The sequence below is a fragment of the Silurus aristotelis genome, assembly GCF_946808225.1.
Source record: "Silurus aristotelis genome assembly, chromosome: 15".
NCBI classification, from domain to species: domain Eukaryota; kingdom Metazoa; phylum Chordata; class Actinopteri; order Siluriformes; family Siluridae; genus Silurus; species Silurus aristotelis.
In genome coordinates this window covers 16,484,003-16,494,191 of record NC_139588.1, presented here as the reverse complement: position 1 = coordinate 16,494,191, position 10,189 = coordinate 16,484,003, and the positions used below count along the sequence as shown (strand labels likewise).

Sequence of the window (10,189 nt, the reverse complement as noted above, 5' to 3'; positions counted from 1 at the left end):
GTGAATTTTTTTCCAATAAAGAAGCCAAGTGAAGGAACACAGAAGTTCAGACAGCCTGCTTGGAGATGCCTAATCTTTCAATTTTGCGTCGCGACATGCCAAAGCAAAATGTGCACAAGCCTAATTAGATCTGTTTGCAATCAAATACAATGCAGACTGCAAATTAGTCAGGAGTAAGAAAAAAATAATCCATATTTTAATTTTAATCACGTGGTCCATTTAATAAGCAGAAAGCTGAGGATGGGAATTGTATAGAACGCCATGTTTTCTGTTAAACATCCTTTTTTTTTTTTTGTTAAGTACATGTGTTTTCTGCCGCCAGCTGTTCGGTCACTGTAGGTCTGCCTAGATGACTAATGATGAGCTGTCGAGTTCATCAAACCGCTGGAATGTATAACTGATGATTGCTGTGAATGTTGCTATGCACTCCCAGTCATGCCTCCAACCTTAAACCACCACAGCTGCCACTTTTTGGGTCTATTTCAAGCGTAGCAACTGTTCTGCAATCTGTTCCATAAACATAAGGCTGAATACGGATGAGCAGAGGAAGAAATCCTCTGATGAAACTGCAGCAAGACTCGACTTGCTTCAACTGACGTTATTTTGACATCATACAACGCAGGGAACTGTGTGGATTCGGGATGTAGCCTGAGATTGATTGTGAACATACACACACATTCACACACCTAAAATCTACACGAATGCTTTGTAACATTTTTTTTCTTTTTTCTTTTGTTTATTTTTTTTGTTGGTTTTATTTAATTGTGTTTATAATTTGTAGTGGAGTATAAAACCAGCTCATTGTACAATAATCACTGCACAAATACACCTTGATATGACTTGATTTTCGGCTCAATTTAACCGTCAATTAATTCAGTCACAGAGACATCATCATCTTTATTACTACTGTATGAACATTTTGATAAATTATCACCTGGATGTATCATTCACTCCCAGGCAGACCCAGTGCATTGGGTGTTGTGCCTGGGATGGATGATTGTGATATTTGAGTTGTGATATTTAAAGCACACTGTGACGTATTTCTATTTCAAATGCCTGAACAGCTGTTGGAGTCGAGACCTCAGTCCTGGAGAGCCACAGTCACTTCAGTGTTCTGCATTTCTCTTCAGAACACACACTAAACACACAAATGGACACTGGAATACAGAACTCAAGTTGAAATAAATTGTGTTCTTTTGTTTGTCCGTCCGTCCGTCCGTCCATCCATCCATCCATCTATCTGTCTGTCTGTCTGATAACACCGCTAGTTGAAATGAAATCGTTTTCCTTGTTTGGCCGCGTGGTGGCGGTAGTGTGGCCCGCGTTGCTCGGCAACCCACCGAAGAAAGACGAAGAAGAAGAACTAAGCAGAGGAAGAGGACCGTTGGGTTTCTCGGTCGACGCGCTTCTCCCGTATATTAAACATGACTATTAGGAATACGTTTCTCATAATGATGTGCATTTTCTCGTTGATGTGTTAGACGTTTTATCCGGGCACGAGAAAAAAAAAAAGACGGAATTGGATCTTCCCCCATTTTTCTTTTATTGAATAATATTTTTCCTTCGATCGACCTCGTAGTATTTTGGAGGGGATTTGACGGAGGCACCATCGCCGTCACCATCATCAACTTGGAGGCCAGAAAAGGAGATTTCATTCATTTCCTGCTTTACACCATACTTGGATGCATCGCACAGACCACCTTCCTCCTCCTCCACATCATCATCATCATCCTCTTCATTGATTCTATTGAGCAGTCGATCGTTTGATTGTTCGATTAACCGAAGCCGATGCAGCGGTACAGGGCTCGTGCACACTGGCGTGGTTGACATGGCAACGACTTATTCGGATGTATAAAATAGCATCTATAGGAAGCATCGTGATCTCCATGTGACTTTTTGCATCGCGCTGTAGTTCAGCTCCTCTCAGCTGGCTCGTTTCTCCTTTCTTCGTCCGGCATTTGCACTGTGAGTACTAACGATGTCTATAAAGAGCTTCACTGGATACACACACACACACATGCAATCTGATCTATCTAATCTAAACCCAGCTACAATATTCACAAAGGCATGATGTAGGATTTATTTATTAGTATAGTTTTTTTGTTGTTGCCATGACCTCTACCTTTGTATGATAATCGTGGACACGTCCCCCCCACGTGACCGGCAGATGATCCAGCTTTGATTAGCTTGATAACTCTTGGATTTGACATCGTCTTTATATACACACACACACACACGCGCGCGCACACACACACACACACACACACACACACACACACACACACACACACACACACACACACTGTCCCGGTATTGTAGCGTTATTGACCTTGTAAAAAGTGTGGATCTCCTGCTGTGGTCTGATCCTCCGAAAATCCTGAACCCATCTAGATCCTCGTCCTTATCTTCTCCAGGACCCGCGCGTGCTCGTCCTTCCTGTGTTGCGTTAGGGAGCATTAGTTACACAGGCTGATCAAAATTTCATGGCCTTGACCTAATTGTGTGTTCAAACACAACCAATTAAACACGAATAAGCCACAGTGAGACACTAAGCACTAGAGGTTATGCTTCCAGGAGTACTCTGTGACTGTCTGCGTGCTCCTCAAGAGAACTTGTGAATCTTACATCAAGATTTGGATACAAACTTTTACTATATACTCTGGTTTTAGGGCCTTTTACTCAACATCAGATAATTTGTGAGAGTAAGAGTATATTATACATTTAAATATAGCGCTACATGTATTTATATGGTAGCAGAGATATTTCTGTTTGGGTTCCAAGCCTGAGGTGTTCTGGTGGAACGTTGTAGAGGTTGCAGATGTTGTGGAGAGTGTTGTACTTGTGGGGGATGTAGAAGTTGTAGTGGTTGTCAAGTGAAGTTTATTTCTATAGTGATTTTCACAACAGACATTGTCTCAAAGCAGTTTTACAGAATTTAACAGTTAAGGTGAACGATGTGTATTTATCCCTGATGAGCAGTAATGGTGACTGTGGCAAGGAAAAACTCCCTTAGATGTTTTGAGGATGAAACCTTTAGAGGAACCAGACTCAAAAGGGGAACCCATCCTCATTTGGGTGACATCAAGAGTGTGATTATACTCTATAAAACAATACAAAACACCAGAGAGTGAGAACTAACATGAACACTGGAGTGTAAGATAATGAGTAATGTTCTTTCTAAAGTCTTTTACAGTCATTATGGTTATAAAACTAGGAGCTACTGAGCAACTCATAAAATAGCTCAACATTTGGTTGTGGTTGTGGAGGATGTAGTGGTTGTATAAGTTGTGGAGTATGTAGAATTTGTAAAGGGTAAAGTGGTTGTGGAGGATGTAGAGGTTCTATAAGTTGTAGAGGTTGTGGAGGTTGTAGTGGTTGTGGAGGATGTAGTGGTTGTGAAGGATGTAGAGGTTGTAGTGGTTGTGGAGGTTGTGGAAGATGTAGTGGTTGTGGAGGACGTAGAGGTTGTGGAAGACGTAGTGGTTGTGGAGGATGTAGAGGTTGTATAGGTTGTGGAGGTTGTAGAATTTGTGGAGGATGTAGAGGTTGTTGTGGTTGTGGAGGATGTAGCGGTTGTGGAGGAGGTAGAGGTTGTAGAAGTTATGGAGTATGTAGTGGTTGTGGAGGATGTAGAGATTGTAGTTGTGGTTGTGGTGGACGTAAAGGTTGTAGTTGTGGTTTTGGTGGATGTGGAGGTTGTAGTGGTTGTGGTGGTTGTAGTGGTTGTGGAGGATGCAGAGATTGTAGTTGTGGAGGATGTAGAGGTTGTAGTGGTTGTGGAGGATGTAGAGGTATTGAAGGTTGTAGAGGTTGTAGAAATAGACGAAGGCCTGAGGCAATATTTGGTTGTTCAGTTTGGGGGTTTGTAGGTGTATTTTTAGTGGTCATTGTATTTATGGTTAAGCAATGGGGTGTAATGTGTATTTTTGTGTTTTGGAAGTTTTCGGACATATGGGCTATTTGGTGTGGTGGTATATGTGGTTAGAGTTAATTGGTTGTGTGGACTGTTGGTGGTTTGGGGGTATTTGTGACTGAAGGTTTTGGCTGTTTGGGTATCTGTAGTTGGTATTTTTGTGTGTGTAGTGTGGGGGTATTTGCAGTTGGAGATGTTTTTAGGGGATGTTTCTAGTGTGGGGTATTTGTAGTTTTATTTTGTTGTGCAGAGTATTTATATTTATAGTGTGCGGGTTTCTGTGGTACAGGTTTTTTATGGATATGTGGAGTGTTTGTTATGCTGGTGCTTTTTGGGTTGGTGGAGTGTTTGTATTGTGGAGGTATTTGTGGTTTGTGGTGTTTGCTCATGGTTTTGTAATCAATAAAAAAATCCGAACAGTTCCAGTTTCCACTTCAGGTTACATTTAAAAGTAATTCTTAATGAAGGTTACAGTTGGAGGTTGGTGCTGATTTATGTGCTTTTAGTTTTTGTGTAAGTAAAGTTTGCAGACATTCAGGAGTCAGAGGAATTAGCATGCCACTAGAAAAGCTCTTGTCCTGTATTGTGTGCTATTTTGCATCACACACACGCTAATTGGTTGAGCAGGTCACTGTAGCCAGTAAGGTTAAGACTTGGACCATGGGACTGTTTTCTTTTTTTTCTTTCTTTTCCATTCCAGACATTCTTGACTACTCTACCTCAGATATAACCCAGGCCCTACTGAGCTGCAGTTTTTTTTAAAGGGAATTTACCTCATGGATTATTTCTCTTTTGCTGAATAAAACAAATTATACCTCAGTAAAAATATACTGTTGCTGGTAGTCATTTACTACCTTTTCTGCTACACTGACATATCATTTTGCCTCACAGTGCACATTTTGACCTTATGTGCGAGTAAACAGGCCGAAGTCAATGCGAATGATTTACAGCCTCAGATGTATATACACTATGTGGACAAAGCTGGAGCTACACAATTGTATAGGACATCTTTGGATGTGGTATAATACAATTTTGCGTTTACTTGAACGTGGAAACGCAAACGTGTTCCAGCATGGAAATGCCCCTGTGCACAAAGTGAGCTCCTTGAAGATCTGGTTCACATGCTTTGGAGAGGAAGATCTTGAGTGGCCTGCTATAGAGCACTTATCTCATCCCTACTGAACACCTTTTGGATGAATTGGAACGCTGACTGCACCCCAGGCCTCCTCACCTCACCTACATCAGTACCTGCCTTTACTAACAAACCTGTGGACAAATGTCCAAAAGTACACTCTAAAATCTAGAGGAACATCTTCCCAGAGGAGTTGAGGGAATTATAAGAGCAAATTGGGACTAAATGTGGAATGCAATGCTCAAAAAGCACATACTAAACTTATGACCAGGTGTCCGCAAACTTTTGGCAATATAGTATATCACACCTAAGGTAATGAGGTTGGAGCGATGCTGAATTTTAAAGGATTAATATCAGAGGTTGGCTCTTAGATGTTGCCACATGGAGGTTGTCACTTAAAGTTTGTAAGTCATCAGACGTCCCCCCTGTGCTTGGTCAGATATTTATTGGAATACTCACAGATTAGGGTCTGATATCAGACCATTTTTTCCACAAAGAGCATAGTGTCATGTCATTGATGACATTTAAAAGGCAAATGAAGCAGGTAACCCCACAGTGACACAAACACTCCTCCTGCACTGCTTTGTAGTTGTCCTTATCCAAGTGGACATCTGCTGACACACACAGCAGATTTATCTTCTGAGAAGCACAGGTTACTCTTCTTTTTTCCAACTCATATTCTCCCAAGAAAAAAAAAAAAAGAGCAATTTTTCTACAATTTTTGTTATGCACTCACTAATCATATAATAGCTTTTTGTCTATTAAGACAAAATGTCTTCCATGCTTTGTGGACGAGTCAGTGAGCTTGGAGGTTGAGAACTGTGTTAGGTTCGAATTTGTGAATGAATGAGAATAGTACAATCTACATATAGAGCATTTCATTGGCCGTTCATTTTACACGTTGGACAGCAATTTACCACATCTGTATGAAGGTGTATGTGACAAATAAAAATTAAATTCTCCACATTCAAAACATTGGCAGGATACGGCTTATACACAGTAGTGATGGGAAGATCGGATCATTTTAGCGACGGTTCTTTGAATCTCTATTTGCAAAACGAACAAATTTATGTACAGTAAAACCCTATTGTACGAGCAACTCGTGGTACGAGAAATCGAAGATACGAGTGACTTTGCTCGCAAAATTTTACCCTATTTTGCGAGCAAATTTTGAAAGGCACGAGCAAAACCCACGCTGATGGTTGCTCTTAACTTTTTTAATATTTTTATTTCACTAGAAATCTTGAAAAATGTCTCCCAAGAAAATCAGCGATGGTGCTGGGAAAAAGAAAGTAAATAGAATTGCCGTTGAAACCAAGAAGGAAATAGTGGAAATTTAAGAGCGTGGTGTGCATACGCGTGACCTATGTCAGCAGTATGGGGTGTCTAGCGCTACCATAAGCACCATAGTGAAGAATAAAGAGGTCAAGAGAAGGAGATACTTCTTCCAAAAACTAACTAACTTCCTCTCTCACCATCCACCACCATCTCACACTCACAATCAACCACTACCACATGGGCAAGTGTGAAATGATGTTTACCATGCAGTACTGTATTTTTATTCATTTATCTTCAATTTTATTACAGTATTTTATTATCTTATTATTAATAATGTATTTCTTTGTCAATACAGTAATTTGTGGGGTATTTGTTTGATAAAATAGGCTACAAATACTTTTTTAGTGCAGAAATAAGCGATCGAATGAGATCTCGGAACGGACTAAATCGCTTTTTCATTAAATCTTACGGGGAAAATTATTTCGAACGTACGAGCAATTTTCACGAACGAATTATGCTCGTACAACGGGATTTTGCTGTGTATATATTTTAGTCATTTTGTTCATTTCAGTCTTTTAATCATCTCCATAGCGTATAGGTTAGTCACGTGACAAAAGGACGAACAACTTGGACCCGAGGACTCGTGAGATGAACAATTCTGTTTTCTTTACATAAACTACGGCATTGGTGTCCAATGATTTCCACAAAGGGACAGTGTGGGTGCAGGTTTTCATTTCGACCGTTCAAAGCTCTTGCTTGGTTGGAATAAAAACCTGCACCCACACCGGCCCTTTGCGGAAAAGATTGGACACCACTGACCTGCGGAGATTTCGCGATGCTTTGTTCATCAAAAAAAAACCTAACAAATCACTCGTTCTTCTGCGACACATGAAAGACTTGTTCAAACGGAACGAATTGTTCCACCCATCAATACTACGCAGTGATCTTGCGACAGTTTATGTATTCTTGCGATTAAAAATGTGAAAATGAAAACTAAGACCATGCTGTTCGGTGGTTGCATGATCTCTCAGACCAGGAACTAACGTGCTGTTGGAAATTGTCAGAAGAACAAAACACAATGTGACTGCATTGGATTACAACAGTGAAGGCTGGATACTGACTAACAACTCAAGAATATGCCATTTTTCACCTACAACCAACAACATGATCCATTAGAACTTAATACGAATTAAATGTAAAAGACGTTAGCCAGCATTATATTGCACAAATAAATAAAATGGGCAAATTGCTGCAGTTTTGGAGATCCTCTGACCCAGTCATCTAGCCATCACAACTTGCCCATTTTTCCTGCTTTCAACACGTCAAATTTGACGACAAAATATTCACTTGCTGCCTAATAATATGCCACCTACCAACAGGTGCCCCGATGAAGAGATGATCAGTGTAATTCACTTCACTGAGTATAATGATTTAATGTCATAATGTTATGCCTGATCGTTATATATATAAAATGTGACTTGGCAAGTCTCTGTAATTGGCAGGACAGTGACAATTCTATTCACGATTCTGTCTAAAACGTCCTGTAGGTGTTGAAATCTGCCACATGAACCTATTCAGTCACTGTTCTGTGGATAAGTGTGAGCTCCTTCTTGAGAAGACCACGGCAATCAGTATACAACCAAAAAAAAAAATTTGTAATGATTTACAGTGACTCTTTGTTCTATAGGGAGAATTTGACCCCCCAGTTGTGGCAGTGAAACATATCTTAACAAAACAAAGTTATCTGATTTCCTTAAATAAGTCATTGTCTGTATAGGACCGAGTTCAGTTCTAGTAAAACCTCACTAACTCGTTCCTCCCTCTTTAGTTTGCGATTTTTGCTCTCTTTTTCCAGTAATGACAAGTGATTCAACAAAGCGGAGTGTGTTAGCGGCTCTCGGGTTAATAATTAAGTCGCCGCGTCTGAAGCCGTAACCGATAGACGCACGGGGTTGCGTGTGTTTGCCTGCGATTGTCTTTATTGAGCACCGAGGCCACACCGAGGAAGAGCCTTGTAGGTGAGCTGTTTGGTTCAGATGACACAGTAGCTTTGGTTATAATGGGCCCTTTTGAGACAATCTCGGTCATAACATTAGTATTTTTTTATATGTGGGAACCATTTTGCTGTATGTTTAACTATAACATTAGAGGTATGCCAGTTACATATTGCTGTTCTGATCATTAACTAGACTCTCTGTAAGACTTTGTCTTGTCTACATTTTAGGGCATATGTAGCATATTGCTGTGGAGAATATGGACAATACTGTTGTACATGCGTTCAACCCTTCTGTTTCATTCAGAAAAGGCTGCCTACGTCCTAGTTTTTTTTCTTTTCTTTTTTTTGTGCTGTTTTGCATAAATATCCCTATTTAAAAGTTTTAAATTCTGTTTTGTTGAGCAGAAAGTTTAAGAAATAATCTGTGAAAAATCTTTGTTCAATATAAGATGAGAAAGATGTATGTTTTTTAAAATGTAATATCAGTGAAGGTGACCAGTAACATGTATGATTCAGTGGTTACAATTTGCTTTTGCCGACTGCTAAAGTACAGACTAGGCCTTGGTTTGTAGTTAGCCGAAGCGTCTTTGGTCTTTCACCACAGATTATCTCGACTGTGTGTAAATTAGGGGCATGATGAGCTCACACACTGTCTATGTGCTGTTATATCTTCTTTAAAACCAAGCTAAAAGCACATATCGGATTCAGTGCAAGCCATCATCTTTAATTGGATGTTTAGCATGCGGGGAATATGTCCTAATGTATGTCTGTAGGGGCTTATGGAGTTCACATTAGGCACTAAAATAAGCTTTTATTGCTGAGGCGTGTCTTTCGATTATTCTGAACAGTAAGTCCAAAAGTCCACTACCAAGAAACTTTTCTTTCCTCCTGGATCCTTGTTTTATTTCTTTTTTACTACAGCAGTTTGCCAAAGATTCTATATAGAAATATATTCACATTCTCTTTCCGTATATCTCTTTTTTATTGTTTTTTTTCCTGTTAGTAATATGACCAAATATGTTTGCCTTTGACTGAAAGCTTTGACACTGGAGACTCCTTCCAGAAATGTCAAATAAATAATTTCCTACCAGCATTTCATTTTCTTTTTCTTTTTTTGAACCCTTTTATTACTTCACAAAGATTCTTTTCGTGGATCTCTGTGTAATTAGTCTCTAAATTGTCGAAAGAAATGTAACACAATCAGAACTTCAATACAGACACGTGAGCTGACTTGCAGCAAATCAGAGCTGCTGTTATAGACAACTGAGCAACACCTTCTGATAACCATAGTTACTAGCGGTGTGATAATTAATACCTTATTAACTCTCCTCCAGTATTTTGCAGGCTCTTCAAAAAGGTAGTTTTTTATATATATATATATATATGTATGTATGTATGTATGTATGTATGTGTGTGTATGTATGTATATATATATATATATATATATATATATATATATATATATATATATATATACACATACATACATGTCAAACAAAAAAAACAACTATTTTTCAAATAAATGAGTATGAAAGCTTATCAGGAAATAACATTTCATTCAACACAATACAATTTTATCTTCTTGCTTTGAACATACATTTACTTCACACATACATATACTATTATCATTGTAATACAATTAATGCGATTAATGATTTTTTTCACATGTTGAATTGTACTTTTTGGCCCTGAGGTAATGTGTATAACTAAAAGAAATTGTAACATTTTTCGGTTTGTCCAGAATCGAGACCCCCGTATCGATACTGGGACAAACACGAGGCTCTGCGTCTAGCTTGTAGGGACGAAACTGAATATTTGAATTCATTCTTCATGAACAGATGATGGTTACTAAACAGAGACGGATAGCAGG

At 39.1% G+C, this 10,189-nt stretch overlaps 1 protein-coding gene across 2 annotated transcripts in view; it reads left to right on the top strand.

Annotated features, from left to right (window-relative positions):
- The first annotated feature begins 1,347 nt into the window (after nucleotides 1-1,347).
- Nucleotides 1,348-10,189, top strand: part of lpgat1 (lysophosphatidylglycerol acyltransferase 1) — a 47,530-nt gene continuing 38,688 nt past the window's right edge. The window contains exon 1 of one of the 2 annotated variants that reach the window (XM_083562341.1): nucleotides 1,348-1,965. The gene's annotated coding sequence lies outside the window, so the exon portion shown is untranslated. Of the gene's footprint in view, nucleotides 1,966-7,914; nucleotides 8,342-10,189 lie in introns of those variants that run through there. The other variant, XM_083562342.1, reaches the window with a different exon arrangement.